The sequence below is a fragment of the Bombina bombina genome, chromosome 6, assembly GCF_027579735.1.
Source record: "Bombina bombina isolate aBomBom1 chromosome 6, aBomBom1.pri, whole genome shotgun sequence".
NCBI classification, from domain to species: domain Eukaryota; kingdom Metazoa; phylum Chordata; class Amphibia; order Anura; family Bombinatoridae; genus Bombina; species Bombina bombina.
In genome coordinates, this window is record NC_069504.1 from 700,863,657 (window position 1) to 700,882,203 (window position 18,547).

The following is an 18,547-nucleotide window of genomic DNA, read 5'->3' on the forward strand; positions in this document are numbered from 1 at the left end:
AATTGAAACAGACAAGGCTTTTCACCAAAAAAATGCTGCACTTGACACTGTAGCTTGTCCATTGATCCTTCAAGAGCAGCTATCCTCTATAGGGATCGTAATTCTCTTAGCCAGAGTAGAAATGCCCCCTTCTACTTTTAGGCACCGTGCGTCATGATATTTAATGGAGACAAGGAAAAAAGGAATCCCTGACTTCTTCCATTCCTGTGACAAATCTCCTTGAACGGTCTGGAACAGGAAAAACAATACAACAGGCCTTTCATACTGGCAGACCCGGTATTTAGCTAGCATTCATGGTTGGAGGGGAGCGTTACCTGTGCGCTGTTATACAGGACACAAACGATGATATAAGGTCCCTTGATATGGACGCCATGCCACTCAAGGCATAATAACATTGTGACAAAATGGTGTTATGTTTTTTTTTGCTGCACTAGTATTCGATACCAGTTACCCAGTCACTTAATACACCACGAGTGCAGGCGCATCCCAGAGGTGATACCGTTCGCCGGGTTACTATGCTTACTACAGCCCGCAGGCCTTTGTATGAGACCGTGGCAGTGGGCGGAGACGCAGATTCCTGCCGTAGACAGCGCTTTGGTGCCATTTCTGCCAAGCAGTCTTGTGGCAGAGCTGTAACAATCTGGTCCGGCCGGATCAGAGGTGGTAAAACGCCCTTACCAGGACTTTGAGGGGACAGTTGATTTGTTCATTGATAGCCTGGGATATCCCGTGGAGAGGTTCAAGATTGTTGCTAAATTGCTCATACAAGAGAGTATGGAGGAGTCTTCCTCGGTACATTCCATTGATAATGTTATATGTATGCTGTGTAAAATAAATACTGTGCATTCTCCTGCACACTTAAGCAATTCCTGCTTGTCCTTTGTCCTTACGACTCTCATGCAGGAGGCCCAAGCAAACAAACCATTGATGATTTTCCGTGTAGTCTGTCACCACCAGGTCCTTTGGCAGAATTACAAGTGTCAGCTGATGCAGACATCCCTGTGCAACAGCAATTGGATACGACCCCGGTCGCTTCAGGCCGATGCAAACCTACTACACAGTGAGCTTACTAACCGTATGGATCTGCAGTGACTGCTGCCCGCAACAGGGAAGCAAAAGAGAAAGGCCAAAAAGTGCTCTCCAGTACGTAGGTCGGAGGGTTTGGCACTGGTTACTACTGATTGTTATGATCAACTATTGGAGGCAGTGTCGGAAGGGGACTCTCTGAAGAGGTCTCGATTAGATTTAAAATGGAGCAACTCAGGCTGCTGCTTAAAGGGACATTCTACACCAGAATTTTTATTGTTTAAAAAAAATAGATAATCCCTTAATTACCTATTCCCCAGTTTTGCATAACTAACACAGTTCTATTAATATACTTTTTACCTCTGATTACCTGTATCTAAGACTGCCCAATTATTTCAGTTCTTTTGACAGACTTGCATTTTAGCCAATCAGTGCTGGCTCCTAGGTAATTCCACATGCATGAGCATGTTATCTACAGAATATGACACACATGAACTACTGCCCTCTAGTGGTGAAAAACTGTCAAAATGCATTCAGATAAGAGGCGGCCTTCAAGGTGTAAGAAATTAGCATATGAGCCTACCTAGGTTTAGCTTTCAACTAAGAATACCAAGGTTTTGTCAACCCTAAGCCGCCAGAAGAGGGCCAGGTCCAGAGACTGGAGTCAGTGTTCAGGCTTAAGAGGTATTCTCTGTACTCCCTTTTATAGCGGAGATCATCTCCAAGGAATGGGGCAAGCCGGGGGTTCCTTTTAGTCCCGCAAATTCCTTTAAGAAGTTGCTTCCAGATCCGGCCTCTCACACGGAAGTCTGTACCCTAGGGTTGATGGTACCATATCCACTTTGGCGAAATGAACTACCATCCCTCTAGAAGACAGCACATCCTTTAAGGATCCTCTAGATAGAAACATTGAGGGATTCCTGAAAAGGGTATTCCTACATTCGGGCTCTCTGTTTCAACCAGTGATGGGTATATCCACAGTGATGGGAGCCGCTAAGTTTTGGCTTGATTCCTTAGCAGGTCAGATTACTGAAGAGACTCCCCTGGAGGAGGGTGCACTGACAAAATGCCGATGGACATTTGGCTGACGGACAGAATGCCAAAGCATGTTCCGAGTTTGGCCGAGGGCAGATACGCTCCAGAGTACTCTGTTCTAATAAGAGCCTCGGGTGCCGCAACCACCTCTGGGAACCTAACCATGGGTCCCAGACCGCACGTCTTGTAATTCTCTGTCTGGGAAATTATCGAATCTATTTATCTATTTATCAAATCTATCTCTCTCGTGGCTAGACTGTTATCTGACAGCCACTTGTCTGTCGGACTATTATCCGTTGGTCAAAAGTCCATCAGCTAACAGACCGGCCACGCTGGAGGAGATAAAGGAACACATTCATTCTCTGAAGTTGGCCAATGTCTTCTCCAGGAATGCCATCCTTCATATTATCCACATTAATGCCAAGAATGCTAGCTTTGCAGTTATAGCCAGAAGGGCCCTGGAGCTCAAGTCGTGGTCGGGGGATAATGTCTCCAATTCAAGGTTACTATCGCTGTCCCCTTGTATTCAGAGTAAAACACAGACAACACCGCTCCAACGAGGAGCAGAAAGCAAGACATAAATAAAATTGGCCTGAAAAGAGCGCTGCGCTTTAACAAAATGCACACTTCCAAAACCGACAGATTCTGAGATACTTTATGTCTATAGCTGCGCCACAAAATCGCCCATTGTAGGGGCCGTAAAACAAAAACAATGCACAAGGCATGTTTAAAAAGGCTTCTGAAACCACTGTAGGACTGAAAAATATGTAAAAAGCCTGTCTCCAGAACTAATTTACATCTAGAAAAGACACATAAGTCTACGGCCATTTAGTACAAATAAAATGAGCCCCCAATATAACTGTTTAACCCCTTCATTACCAATAAAGGGTAAACAGTCGCTCTCACATAGCCATGTCACATCAAGTGCCTCCACACTGCCTAAGAAATATCCTAACTAGGATAAATAATGACCCAGTAAATGTCTGCATTTTAAAGTGCACAATCTCCCAAACTAGAAGACAAAAGGCACTTACCTGCAGGAGGACAGCTTACACAGTGTGAGAGGATGCCACTCCCCACAGAGACCTGTAGAAAAAAGAAAGAACAGAGTAAACCTACTCTGGCTTTCTATACCATGGGCAGCAAATATGACAGTAAAACGCAGCAAGGCCCACCTCACAAGTTCCTGACTGCTTTAACGCCACCACTACCCTACTGAAGAGATTAACGTGGAGTACGACTAGACCCAATCCTTGAACAAATGGAAAGAACAGAGTAAACCTACTCTGGCTTTCTACTAGGTAAAAACTTGCTTGAAGCAAATTAAATCCAATTTTCTTCAGATACCAAAACTTCACCTCCTCCATGCACCAAGGTAAAGAGAATGACTGGGGTCTATGGGAAGGGGAGTAAAACTTAACAGCTTGGCTGTGGTGCTCTTTGCCTCCTCCTGCTGGCAGGAGTGATATTCCCAACAGTAAATGATGACATAGTGGACTCACCATATCTTAGGAAAGAAATAAAGTTTTTCATCTTGGAGGGGATGATATAACCATGAAACGCTCAATCGAGTATTGGAATATCTATACTAGTAGACACCAGAACTCCCATGCCTCTTTTCAGTTTCCTAAATCCTGTCTGGTAACGTGGTGTGACTCACACTAAATTACAGACTTATATGTAAGTTGTCCCCTCTCTCATGGCAACTTGTCTAATAAAGAGGTGGTGTAAGGTTGTGTCTCTGGTTTAAAAGTACACCATGAACATTTATGTGCCCCAATACAACAGGCCTTTCATACCGGCAGACCCGGTACTTAGCTATCATTCATGGTTGGAAGGGAGCGTTACCTGTGCGCTGTTATACAAGACACAAATGATGATATAAGGTCCCTTGATATGGATGCCATACAACTCAAGACATAATAGCATTGTGACAAAATGGTGTTAAGTATTTTTGCTGCACTAGTATTTGATACTAGTTTCCCAGTCACTCAATACACCACGAGTGCAGGCGCATCCCAGAGGAGACACCGTTCACTGGGTTACTATGCTTACTACAGCCCGCAGGCCTTTGTATGAGATCGACCATGGCAGTGGGCGGAGACGCAGATTCCAGCCATAGACAGCGCTTTGGTGCCATTTCTTCCCAGCTCCACTGCCCAACAGTCATGTGGCAGAGCTATAACAATCCGGTCCGGCCGGATCGGAGATGGTAAAACGCCCTTAACAGGTAGTGATGTCGCAAACCTAAAATTTTCGGTTCGCGAACGGCGGACTTGAACTTCCGGTATTGTTCGCGAACGCGCGAACCGCGCGAACCGCCATTGAATTCAATAGGCAGGCGAACTTTAAAACCTACAAGGACTCTTTCTGGCCACAATAGTGATGTAAAAGTTGTTTCAAGGGTACTAACACCTGGACTGTTGCATGCTGGAGGGGGATCCCTGGCAAAACTCCCATGGAAAATTACATAGTTGATGCAGAGTCTGCTTTTAAGCCATAATGGGTCTAAATCAACTAACATTCCCAAAGTGGCTGTCTCAAAACATCCCGGACAGAAGATAGATTGATAGTGATAGATAGGATAGATAGATATACATAGATTGATAGTTAGATCGAATCGATAGAAGAGAAATAGATAGATTTGTTAGATATATAATTACCCTAATAAATTCTAATAATCAAACATGCGTTCTTGGACCCAACTAGCTTGTGTCAATTAGTACTTTTCTTAGCATTTTAATCCCTGTTCCACCCCCCCTTTCGGGGGAGTTCTATATGGCCTGCCAGATTACCCTGAAAAATTATAATAATAAGACATGTGGTCTGCTACCTATTTTAACAAGGTTGTGTTTTAAGTACTACCATTCTTAGCACTTTAATCTCTGTAACTCCCCCTATTTGGTGAGGTCTATACGGCCTGGATGATTACCCATACAAAATATAATAATAAGACATCTGCTCTTGGTCTGCGACCCATGGTAACTATGTTGTGTTAATTAGTAATGTCCTTCGCATTTTAATAGCTGTTACTCATACTCACCCTATCGGTGGAGGTCTATATGGCCTGCATGATTACCCTTACAAAATATAACAACCAAACATATGCTCTGGGTCCCATGGTAAGTAGGTTGTGTTAAGTAGTACTGTTCTTTGCATTTTCATACCTGTTACAACACCAAATGGTGGCAGGTCTATCTGGCCTTCATGATTAGCTGCACCCAAACCCAAAAAAAAGCTGAGTGGTCTTAGACTAACACCCATGGCTAACTCGGTTGTTTCAATTAGTACTATTCTTACCACTTTCATCCCTGTTACGGGCGGTCTACATGTCCATCATGATTAGCCGAACAAAATACTACAATCCAACCTTTGCTCAGTCTTCATAGGCCCTTCATTGTCTGTATTTTGATAGTACAGTTCTTATTATTTTTATAGCTGATACAACACCGAATGGTGGCAGCTCTATATGGCCTGCATGATTAGCCGCACCCAATACAAAAATAAATCCAAGCGGTCTTGGATTAACACCCATGGCTAACTCTGTTGTTTCAAGTAGTACTATTCTTAGCACTTTCATCTCATCATCCCTGTTACTTCCAGGACTCTCTGTGTTGGTGGTCTACATGGCCATCATGATTAGCCTAACCAAATACTACAATCCAACCTTGGCTCAGTCTTCCTAAGGCCCTTCATTGGCTGTATTTTGGTAGTACTGTTCTTATTAGTTTAATAGCTGATACAACACCGAATGTTGTCAGCTCTATATGTCCTGCATGAATAGCCCCACCCAAAGCCCAAAAAAAGCCAAGCGGTTTTGCACTAACACCCATGGCTAACTCTGTTGTTTCAAGTTCTACTATTCTTAGCTCTTTCATCTCATCATCCCTGTTACTTCCAGGAATCTCTGTGGTGGTGGTCTACATGGCCATCATGATTAGCCTAACCAAATACTACAATCCAACCTTGGCTCAGTCTTCCTAAGGCCCTTCATTGGCTGTATCTTGGTAGTACTGTTCTTATTAGTTTAATAGCTGATACGACACCGAATGTTGTCAGCTCTATATGGCCTGCATGAATAGCCGCACCCAAAGCCAAAAAAAAGCCAAGCGGTTTTGCACTAACACCCATGGCTAACTCTGTTGTTTCAAGTTCTACTATTCTTAGCTCTTTCATCTCATCATCCCTGTTACTTCCAGGATTCTCGGTGGTGGTGGTCTACATGTCCATCATGATTAGCCGAACAAAATACTACAATCCAACCTTTGCTCAGTCTTCATAGGCCCTTCATTGTCTGTATTTTGATAGTACAGTTCTTATTATTTTTATAGCTGATACAACACCGAATGGTGGCAGCTCTATATGGCCTGCATGATTAGCCGCACCCAATACAAAAATAAATCCAAGCGGTCTTGGATTAACACCCATGGCTAACTCTGTTGTTTCAAGTAGTACTATTCTTAGCACTTTCATCTCATCATCCCTGTTACTTCCAGGACTCTCGGTGTTGGTGGTCTACATGGCCATCATGATTAGCCTAACCAAATACTACAATCCAACCTTGGCTCAGTCTTCCTAAGGCCCTTCATTGGCTGTATTTTGGTAGTACTGTTCTTATTAGTTTAATAGCTGATACAACACCGAATGTTGTCAGCTCTATATGTCCTGCATGAATAGCCGCACCCAAAGCCCAAAAAAAGCCAAGCGGTTTTGCACTAACACCCATGGCTAACTCTGTTGTTTCAAGTTCTACTATTCTTAGCTCTTTCATCTCATCATCCCTGTTACTTCCAGGACTCTCTGTGGTGGTGGTCTACATGGCCATCATGATTAGCCTAACCAAATACTACAATCCAACCTTGGCTCAGTCTTCCTAAGGCCCTTCATTGGCTGTATCTTGGTAGTACTGTTCTTATTAGTTTAATAGCTGATACGACACCGAATGTTGTCAGCTCTATATGGCCTGCATGAATAGCCGCACCCAAAGCCAAAAAAAAAGCCAAGCGGTTTTGCACTAACACCCATGGCTAACTCTGTTGTTTCAAGTTCTACTATTCTTAGCTCTTTCATCTCATCATCCCTGTTACTTCCAGGATTCTCGGTGGTGGTGGTCTACATGTCCATCATGATTAGCCGAACAAAATACTACAATCCAACCTTTGCTCAGTCTTCATAGGCCCTTCATTGTCTGTATTTTGATAGTACAGTTCTTATTATTTTTATAGCTGATACAACACCGAATGGTGGCAGCTCTATATGGCCTGCATGATTAGCCGCACCCAATACAAAAATAAATCCAAGCGGTCTTGGATTAACACCCATGGCTAACTCTGTTGTTTCAAGTAGTACTATTCTTAGCACTTTCATCTCATCATCCCTGTTACTTCCAGGACTCTCGGTGGTGGTGGTCTACATGGCCATCATGATTAGCCTAACCAAAAACTACAATCCAACCTTGGCTCAGTCTTCCTAAGGCCCTTCATTGGCTGTATTTTGGTAGTACTGTTCTTATTAGTTTAATAGCTGATACGACACCGAATGTTGTCAGCTCTATATGTCCTGCATGAATAGCCGCACCCAAAGCCCAAAAAAAGCCAAGCGGTTTTGCACTAACACCCATGGCTAACTCTGTTGTTTCAAGTTCTACTATTCTTAGCTCTTTCATCTCATCATCCCTGTTACTTCCAGGACTCTCGGTGGTGGTGGTCTACATGGCCATCATTATTAGCCTAACCAAATACTACAATCCAACCTTGGCCCAGTCTTCCTAAGGCCCTTCATTGGCTGTATTTTGGTAGTACTGTTCTTATTAGTTTAATAGCTGATACGACACCGAATGTTGTCAGCTCTATATGGCCTGCATGAATGGCCTGCATGAATGGCCGCACCCAAAGCCAAAAAAAAACCAAGCGGTTTTGCACTAACACCCATGGCTAACTCTGTTGTTTCAAGTTCTCCTATTCTTAGCTCTTTCATCTCATCATCCCTGTTACTTCCAGGACTCTCGGTGGTGGTGGTCTACATGGCCATCATGATTAGCCTAACCAAATACTACAATCCAACCTTGGCTCAGTCTTCCTAAGGCCCTTCATTGGGTGTATCTTGGTAGTACTGTTCTTATTAGTTTAATAGCTGATACGACACCGAATGTTGTCAGCTCTATATGGCCTGCATGAATAGCCGCACCCAAAGCCAAAAAAAAGCCAAGTGGTTTTGCACTAACACCCATGGCTAACTCTGTTGTTTCAAGTTCTACTATTCTTAGCTCTTTCATCTCATCATCCCTGTTACTTCCAGGATTCTCGGTGGTGGTGGTCTACATGGCCATCATGATTAGCCTAACCAAATACTACAATCCAACCTTCGCTCAGTCTTCCTAAGGCCCTTCATTGGCTGTATTTTGGTAGTACTGTCATCCTTTTGAATAATAGATTACAGGAAAGGCATTGATTTTAGAATCCCAGAGATCATTTATATGACCCGTGAAATAAAAAATAAAAAAATCATTAGATACCCGTTACACAATTATTTATCCTCAGGCCTTTTTAATACGAGGGTCCCGGAGCCTCAAACGAAACAACAGCATGAAAGAGGAGATATGTCATCCTTTTGAATAATAGATTACAGGAAAGGCATTGATTTTAGAAACCCACAGATCATTATTTGCAACCGTGAAATTAGAAAAAAACATTGATTAGACACCCGTGACACTTATTTATGCTCAGGCCTTTTTAATACGAGGGTCCCGGAGCCTGAACCGAAACAACAGCATGAAAGAGGAGATATGTCATCCTTTTGAATAAAAGATTACAGTAAAGGCATTGATTTTAGAAACCCACAGATCATTATTTGCAACCGTGAAATTAGAAAAAAAACATTGATTACACACCCGTGACACTTATTTATGCTCAGGCCTTTTTAATACGAGGGTCCCGGAGCCTCAACCCGAAACAACAGCATGAAAGAGGAGATATATCATCCTTTTGAATAAAAGATTACAGTAAAGGCATTGATTTTAGAAACCCACAGATCATTATTTGCAACCGTGAAATTAGAAAAAAACATTGATTACACACCCGTGACACTTATTTATGCTCAGGCCTTTTTAATACGAGGGTCCCGGAGCCTCAACCGAAACAACAGCATGAAAGAGGAGATATGTCATCCTTTTGAATAAAAGATTACAGTAAAGGCATTGATTTTAGAAACCCACAGATCATTATTTGCAACCGTGAAATAGAAAAAAACATTGATTACACACCCGTGACACTTATTTATCCTCAGGCCTTTTTAATACGAGGGTCCCGGAGCCTGAACCGAAACAACAGCATGAAAGAGGAGATATGTCATCCTTTTGAATAAAAGATTACAGTAAAGGCATTGATTTTAGAAACCCACAGATCATTATTTGCAACCGTGAAATTAGAAAAAAACATTGATTACACACCCGTGACACTTATTTATGCTCAGGCCTTTTTAATACGAGGGTCCCGGAGCCTCAACCGAAACAACAGCATGAAAGAGGAGATATGTCATCCTTTTGAATAAAAGATTACAGTAAAGGCATTGATTTTAGAAACCCACAGATCATTATTTGCAACCGTGAAATAGAAAAAAACATTGATTACACACCCGTGACACTTATTTATCCTCAGGCCTTTTTAATACGAGGGTCCCGGAGCCTGAACCGAAACAACAGCATGAAAGAGGAGATATGTCATCCTTTTGAATAAAAGATTACAGTAAAGGCATTGATTTTAGAAACCCACAGATCATTATTTGCAACCGTGAAATTAGAAAAAAACATTGATTACACACCCGTGACACTTATTTATGCTCAGGCCTTTTTAATACGAGGGTCCCGGAGCCTCAACCGAAACAACAGCATGAAAGAGGAGATATGTCATCCTTTTGAATAAAAGATTACAGTAAAGGCATTGATTTTAGAAACCCACAGATCATTATTTGCAACCGTGAAATTAGAAAAAAACATTGATTACACACCCGTGACATTTATGCTCAGGCCTTTTTAATACGAAGGTCCCGGAGCCTGAACCGAAACAACAGCATGAAAGAGGAGATATGTCATCCTTTTGAATAAAAGATTACAGTAAAGGCATTGATTTTAGAAACCCACAGATCATTATTTGCAACCGTGAAATTAGAAAAAAACATTGATTAGACGGCCGTGACACTTATTTATGCTCAGGCCTTTTTAATACGAGGGTCCCGGAGCCTGAACCGAAACAACAGCATGAAAGAGGAGATATGTCATCCTTTTGAATAAAAGATTACAGGAAAGGCATTGATTTTAGAAACCCACAGATCATTATTTGCAACCGTGAAATTAGAAAAAAACATTGATTACACACCTGTGACACTTATTTATGCTCAGGCCTTTTTAATACGAGGGTCCCGGAGCCTGAACCGAAACAACAGCATGAAAGAGGAGATATGTCATCCTTTTGAATAAAAGATTACAGGAAAGGCATTGATTTTAGAAACAATGAGATAATTACTTGCAACCGGGAAATAAAAAAAAAACATTGAACAGACACCCAGTACACTTTATTATCCATAGGCCTTTTCAGCAGAGGCTCCAGGACCCTCAACAAAAACAAGAGCAGGGAGCTGGGCATAGGAGTACAATGGAGTGTGACAATAATAATCTGAAGGTGAAGATTGCATAGTTGTGGCATTTTAATTTTGTTATCGTGGGAACTTAGTACTTGCAATGACCTTGCTCTGGTGAATCCATATCGCAAATGTGTTATTTAAGGCACTGTTTGTCTATTTTTTTGAATATCAGCATTTGGTAAATGAAGCTCAACTTAAGGCTGGTGAGAAACGACCTTTCTTCTGGCTGTTTGCAAATGTTGTGGCTCTGGACAAACATGTGAATAAGGGGCCATCAGCCATATTCTGCACGTAACCCCTTTGATGATTGACGATAAACATGTGTCACCTGCAAGCAGAGCTTGTTACTTCTGTCTAAATCATCTTCCTGGTATGGACAGGCCACTGTTTCCCACAGCAAGTACGAATTTTGAAATACAAGATTGTCTTGAGTATGGTAGGAAACCAAAGTTTATTTAATTCTGTACTATCACCACAAAAAATGAACTTCTTGAAGCAACAAAAATGCCAGCAATTTCATGTGCTTATGGATGACAAGGACGTCATGTCCTGTGGTGCACAGAGATGGAGACGATTTTTGCCCTCCCTGTACACTACCTAGATGTCTCAAACATCACCAGAAACACAATACAGCCACTCTTGTGAAGTTCCTGGAGTGTTCCGGTAGCCATCTCTTTGCGCTCCTAAAGGAATACTTTATCAGTGTTTTTGTATACATCCGACAACAGCTTCGGAGACTGTGGTGATGCACATGTTATTTACTGTTGTTCCAGCTGTGGCAATATCAATTGGCATGAAAAAGTTAAGATTTGTGGGTTGGGGAGCCTATAGCTGTTGCGGTAGGACGTGTGTTTGAGGAGCTCCAGGTCTTACAAGTTACTTTGGAGTTAGTTTTCAACCTTAATTTAATTTTCTTTTTGGGATTCATAGTCACACTTTCTGGGGCTATCCAAGAGGAGCCTGGTAAAAGCAGTAGTAGTCACCCCTTATATCAACGGGTACCGAGACCTGTTTTTTGCCTTTCCAATATTGCGCCGTACCCCAAACTAATCCTGAATGAAAAAAAAAAAATTAAAATTTGGACTAGTGACGCACATTTTATGCACGCTGTGGCAATTGCAATTTGTAATAAAAATAATCTGCTAACAACAACCACTACCTACGACCACACCTGACTCCTGAAGTCATGCTTCAGTTATTAAGTCAAGTTAAATAAAAAAAAAAAAAATTTATGCTCAGCAGAGGCTCCAGGACCCTCGACAAAACCAGCAGCAGGAAAGAGGACATATGGCATCCTTTTGAAAAAATGATTATAGGAAAGGCATTGATTTCAGAAACACAGAGATCATTCGTTGCAAACGGTAAATAGAAAAATAAATTGATTAGACACCCAGTACACTTATTTTTCATTAGGCCTTTTTAATAAGATTAAGAGGCTCCCGGAGCCTCAACAGAAACAACAGCATTAAAAAGTACATATGGCATCCTTGTGAATAATAGATTACAGGAAAGGCATTGATTTTAGAAACCCGTGGATAATTTTTTGCAACCATGAAATCTAAAAAAACATAGATTAGACACCCAGTACACTTCTTTATCCTTAGGCCTTTTAAGCATAGGCTCCAGGACCCTCAACAAAACCAGCAGCAGGAAAGAGGACATATGGCATACTTTTGTAAATTAGATTACAGGAAAGGCATTGATTTTAGAAACACAGAGATCATTTATATGACCCGTGAAATAGAAAAAAAAAATGATTGGACACCCAGTACACTTCTTTATCCTTAGTCCTTTTTAATACGAGGGTCCCGGAGCCTCAACAGAAACAACAGCATGAAAGAGGACATATGTCATCCTTTTGAATAATAGATTACAGGAAAGGCATTGATTTTAGAATCCCACAGATCATTTATATGACCCGTGAAATATAAAAAAACATTGATTAGACACCCAGTACACTTATTTATCCATAGGCCTTTTTAGCAGAGGCTCCAGGACCCTCAACAAAAACAAGAGCAGGGAGGTGGGCATAGGAGTACAATGGAGTGTGACAATAATAATGTGAAGGGGAAGATTGCGGAGTTGTGTCATTTTAATTTTGTTATTGTGGGAAATACTAGCAATGACCTTGCTCTGGTGAATCCATATTGCAAATGTGTTTTTTAAGGCACTGTTTGTTTATTTATTGAATATCAGCATTTGGTAATTGAAGCTCAACTTAAGGCTGGTGAGAACCGACCTCTCTTCTGGCTGTTTGCAAATGTTGTTGCTCTGGACAAACATGTGAATAAGGGGCCATCAGCCATATTCTGCACGCAACCCCTTTGATGATTGACGATAAACATGTGTCACCTGCAAGCAGAGCCTGTTACTTCTGTCTAAATCATCTTCCTGCTATGGACAGCCCACTGTTTCCCACAGCAAGTCCGAAGCTTGAAATACAAGATTGTCTTGAGTATGGTAGGAAACCAAAGTTTATTTAATTCTGTACTATCACCACAAAAACTGAACTTCTTGAAGCAACGAAAATGCCAGCAATTTCATGTGCTTATGGATGACAAGGACGTCCTGTCCTGTGGTGCACAGAGATGGAGAGGATTTTTGCCCTCCCTGTACACTACCCAGATGTCTACAACATCACCAGAAACACAAGACAGCCACTTTTGTGAAGTTCCTGGAGTGTTCCGGTAGCCATCTCTTTGCGCCCCAAAAGGAATTCTTTATTGTTGTTTTTGTATACATCCGACAATAGATTCGGAGACTGTGGTGACGCACATGTTAGTTACTGTTATTCCAGCTGTGATAATATCAATTGGCATTAAAAAGGTAAGATTTGGGTGGGCGGAGCCTATACCTGTTGCGGTAGGATGTGCGTTTGAGGAGCTCCAGGTCTTACAATTTACTTAGGAGTAATTTTTCAACCTTAATTTAATTTTCTTTTTGGGATTCATACTCACACTTTCTGGGGCTATCCAAGAGGAGCCTGGTAAAAGCACTAGTAGTCACCCCTTATATCAACGGGTACCGAGACCTGTTTTTTGCCTTTCCAATATTGCGCCGTACCCCAAACTAATCATAAATGAAAAAATAAAACAAAATTTGGACTAGTGACGCACATTTTATGCACGCTGTGGCAATTGCAATTTGCAATAAAAATAATCTGCTAACAAAAACCACTACCTACGACCACACCTGACTCCTGAAGTCATGCTTCAGTTATTAAGTCAAGTTAAATTAATTTTTTTTTTCTTTATTATGTGCAGCAGAGGCTCCAGGACCCTCGACAAAACTAGCAGCAGGAAAGAGGACATATGGCATCCTTTTGAAAAAATGATTATAGGAAAGGCATTGATTTCAGAAACACAGAGATCATTAGTTGCAAACGGTAAATCGAAAAAAACATTGATTAGACACCCAGTACACTTATTTTTCATTAGGCCTTTTTAATAAGAGGCTCCCGGAGCCTCAACCGAAACAACAGCATCAAAAAGTACATATGGCATCCTTGTGAATAATAGATTACTGGAAAGGCATTGATTTTAGAAACCTGTGGATAATTTTTTGAAAACGTGAAATCTAAAAAAAACATAGATTATACACCCAGTACACTTCTTTATCCTTAGGCCTTTTTAGCAGAGGCTCCAGGACCCTCCACAAAACCAGCAGCTTGAAAGAGGACATATGGCATCCTTTAGAAAATTAGATTACAGGAAAGGCATTGATTTTAGAAACACAGAGATCATTAGTTGCAACCGTGAAATCACAAAAAACTTTGATTATACACCAAGTACACTTATTTATCCTTAGGCCTTTTTAGCAGAGGCTCCAGGACCCTCCACAAAACCAGCAGCATGAAAGAGGACATATGGCATCCTTTAGAAAATTAGATTACAGGAAAGGCATTGATTTTAGAAACAGAGATCATTAGTTGCAACCGTGAAATCTAAAAAAAACATAGATTATACACCCAGTACACTTCTTTATCCTTAGGCCTTTTTAGAAGAGTGTCCCGGAGCCTCAACAGAAAAAACAGCATGAAAGAGGACATATGGCATCCTTTTGAAAAATAGATTACAGGAAAGGCATTGATTTTAGAAAGACAGAAAAAATTTGTTACAAACGGGAAATCTAAAAAAACATTGAATAGACACCCAGTACACTTCTTTATCCTTCGGCCTTTTTAGCAGAGGCTCCAGGACACTCAACAAAACCAGCAGTAGGAAAGAGGACATATGGCATCCTTTGTGAAAAAAAGATTATAGGAAAGGCATTGATTTTAGAAACCCGGGGATAATTTGTTGCAACCGTGAATTTGAATAAAAAAAATGATTGGATGGACACCCAGTACAATTCTTTCTCCCTAGGCCTTTTTATAAGAGGGTCCAGGACCCTCAAACAAAACACCAGCAGGAAAGGGGACATATGGCATACTTTTGAACAATAGAGTAAGAGTACAGGAAAGGCATTTATTTTAGAAACCCATAGATAATTTTTTGCAAATGTAAATTTGAATCAAAAAAATTATTCGATGGACACCCAGTACACCTCTTTCTCCTTAGGCCTTTTTATAAGAGGGTCCTGGACCCTCAAAAAAAACACCAGCAGGAAAGAGGACATATGGCATACTTTTGAAAATTAGATTACAGGAAAGGCATTGATTTTAGAAACACAGAGATCAGTTATATGACCCGGGAAATAGAAAAAAAACATTGATTGGACACCCAGTACACTTCTTTAGCCTTAGTCCTTTTTATAAGAGTGTCCCGGAGCCTCAACAGAAAGAACAGCATGAAAAAGGACATATGGCATCCTTTTGAAAAATAGATTACAGGAAAGGCATTGATTTTTGAAAGACAGAAAAAATTTGTTACAACCGGGAAATCTAAAAAAAACATTGAATAGACACCCATTACACTTCTTTATACTTAGGCCTTTTTAGCAGAGGCTCCAGGACACTCAACAAAACCAGCAGTAGGAAAGAGGACATATGGCATCCTTTGTGAAAAAAAAGATTATAGGAAAGGCATTGATTTTAGAAACCCGGGGATAATTTGTTGCAACAGTGAATTTTAATTAAAAAAAAAGATTGGATGGACACCCAGTACAATTCTTTATCCATAAGGCCTTTTTATAAGAGGGTCCAGGACCCTCAAACAAAAAACCAGCAGGAAAGAGGACATATGGCATACTTTTGAACAATAGAGTACAGGAAAGGCATAGATTTTAGAAACCCATAGAAAATTTTTTTTAAATGGAAATTTGAATAAAAAAAATGATTCGATGGACAGCCAGTACACCTCTTTCTCCTTAGCCCTTTTTATAAGAGGGTCCTGGACACTCCAAAAAAAAAAAACACCAGCAGGAAAGAGGACATATGGCATCCTTTTGAACAATAGAGTACAGGTACAGCATTGATTTTACAAACCCAGAGATCATTTTGGTCAATTGTTAAATAGAAAAATAAAAATGAGTGGCCAACCAGTACACCTCTTTCTCCTTAGGCCTTTTTATAAGAGGGTCCTGGACACTCCAAAAAAAAAAACACCAGCAGGAAAGAGGACGTATGGCATCCTTTTGAACAATAGAGTACAGGTACGGCATTGATTTTACAAAACCAGAGATAATTTTGGTCAAATGAGAAATAGAAAATAAAAATGAGTGGACACCCAGTACACCTCTTTCACCTTAGGCCTTTTTATAAGAGTGTCCAGGACCCTCAAACAAAATACCAGCAGGAAAGAGAACATATGGCATACTTTGGAACAATAGAGTACTGGTACGGCATTGATTTGTGAAACCCACAGATAATTGTTTGTAAAAGTGAAATAGCCCCAAAAACCATGCTTGGACTCCCACTCCAGGTCGTTCTCCTTCAGCTTTTTTATAAGAGGGTCCAGCACCCTCAACAGAAACAACTGCAGGAAACACCACCACATATGCCATCCTTTTGCACAAGCGAGTACCGGCATGGCATCCATTTTAGAAACCCAAAGATAATTGAGAGGAACCAGGAACATTTTTCTAAAAACTGGATGGGGCACCCATTACTACAGGTCGTTCTCCTTCAGCCTTTTTATATCATGGGCCACGACCCGCAACAGGCACAACAGCATGAAACACAACATATGCCACCCTTTTGCACAATAGAGTACAGGTATGGCATAGATGGAACACGGAGATAATTTAGAGCAACCAAGAGACGGATAAAGATGCTTGGTCGGTCCTACTCTTTCAAATTTGTTGCATTTTGCGTTCAATTGAATGGTCCACCGGATATAAGTGGTGTGTAAAGTTGTACAATTCGTAACAGTTTAATCACTAGTGTTATGTGCCTTATTTTTTTTATTTGAGTTTTGTACCCACAGAGATGCAGCATAGGCCAGAAAAATTACGAATGTACAAATGACTGAAAAATTGGGGTATTGTTGTAGCAACTGCTGTAGCAGCGGCCAGAAAAATCGATGTTTGTAAAACATTTATAAAGTGCCCTAAAAGCTTGTGGCTTGAACACTAGTTGTTGGCGGATAAGTCAAGCAAGTCCTCCGTCTTTATAACCAAAAAAAAAAGGCCAGCCTGTGTACCAGTTGTAGCCCAAGGCAGCTCATATCATCATCAGTAGTTTTTTATTCAAAGGTATCGCCCAATGTCAGTCCCTTCGGGATCCAGCCCTCATTCATTTTTATAAAAGTGAGATAGTCAAGGCTTTTTTGACCTAGGCGACTTCTCTTCTCAGTGACAAAACCTCCTGCTGCACTAAAAGTCCTTTCGGACAGGACACTTGAAGCGGGGCAGGCCAGAAGTTCCATTGCAAATTGGGATAGCTCAGGCCACAAGTCCAGCCTGCACACCCAGTAGTCAAGGGGTCCATCGCTTCTGAGAGTGTTGAGATCCGCAGTTAAAGCTAGGTAGTCTGCTACCTGTCGGTTGAGTCTTCCTCTAAGGCTGGATCCCGAAAGGCTCTGATGGTGCATGGGAGTTAAAAAGGTACGCATGTCCTCCATCAACAAGACGTCAGGAAAGCGCCCGGTCCTTGCCGCCGTGGTCGTGGGAGGAGGAGGATTAATTTCATCTCTTCCCCTGTTACATTCCCGTGGTGCTGTGACATCACCCTTATACGCTGTGTAAAGCATAGTTTTTAATTTAGTATGAAAATGCTCCATCCTTTCCGACTTGCAGGAATTTGGTAACATTTCAGGCACTTTATGCTTATACCGGGGGTCGAGGAGCGTGGACACCCAGTACAGGTCGTTCTCCTTCAGCTTTTTTATACGAGGGTCCCTCAACAGGCACGACAGCATGAAAGAACCCATTTGAACAAGGTTGGATGCTGAGCTAATCATGTCACGTTCCTCCTCCTCACTGATCTCACTGATGGTATCTTCTTCCCCCCAGCCACGTACAACACCACGGGTACCAGAGAGGTGACAACAACGAGCACCCTGGGATGACTGTTGTGCTCGGTCTTCCTCCTCCTCATCCTCCCCAAAGCCACATTCCTCCTCTGACTCCTCTTCCTCACAATCCTCTTCCTGCGTTGCGGCAGGTCCAGCAAGCAATGCTGATTCGGCTGTTTGCGGGGGTGATGGACACCACAACTCTCCCGCTTCCTCTTCACGCTCATCTACTGCCTGATCCAGCACTCTTCGCAGGGCACGCTCCAGGAAGAAAACAAATGGTATGATGTCGCTGATGGTGCCTTCGGTGCGACTGACAAGGTTTGTCACCTCCTCAAAAGGACGCATGAGCCTACAGGCATTGCGCATGAGCGTCCAGTAATTTGGCAAAAATATCCCCTGCTCCCCAGAGGCTGTCCTAGCACCCCGGTCATACAAATACTCATTAACAGCTT

At 41.6% G+C, this 18,547-nt stretch overlaps 1 protein-coding gene across 1 annotated transcript in view; it reads left to right on the forward strand.

Moving 5' to 3' along the window:
* LOC128664575 (serine/threonine-protein kinase 10-A-like) overlaps window positions 1–18,547 on the forward strand; it is a 345,944-nt gene that overhangs the window by 287,836 nt on the left and 39,561 nt on the right.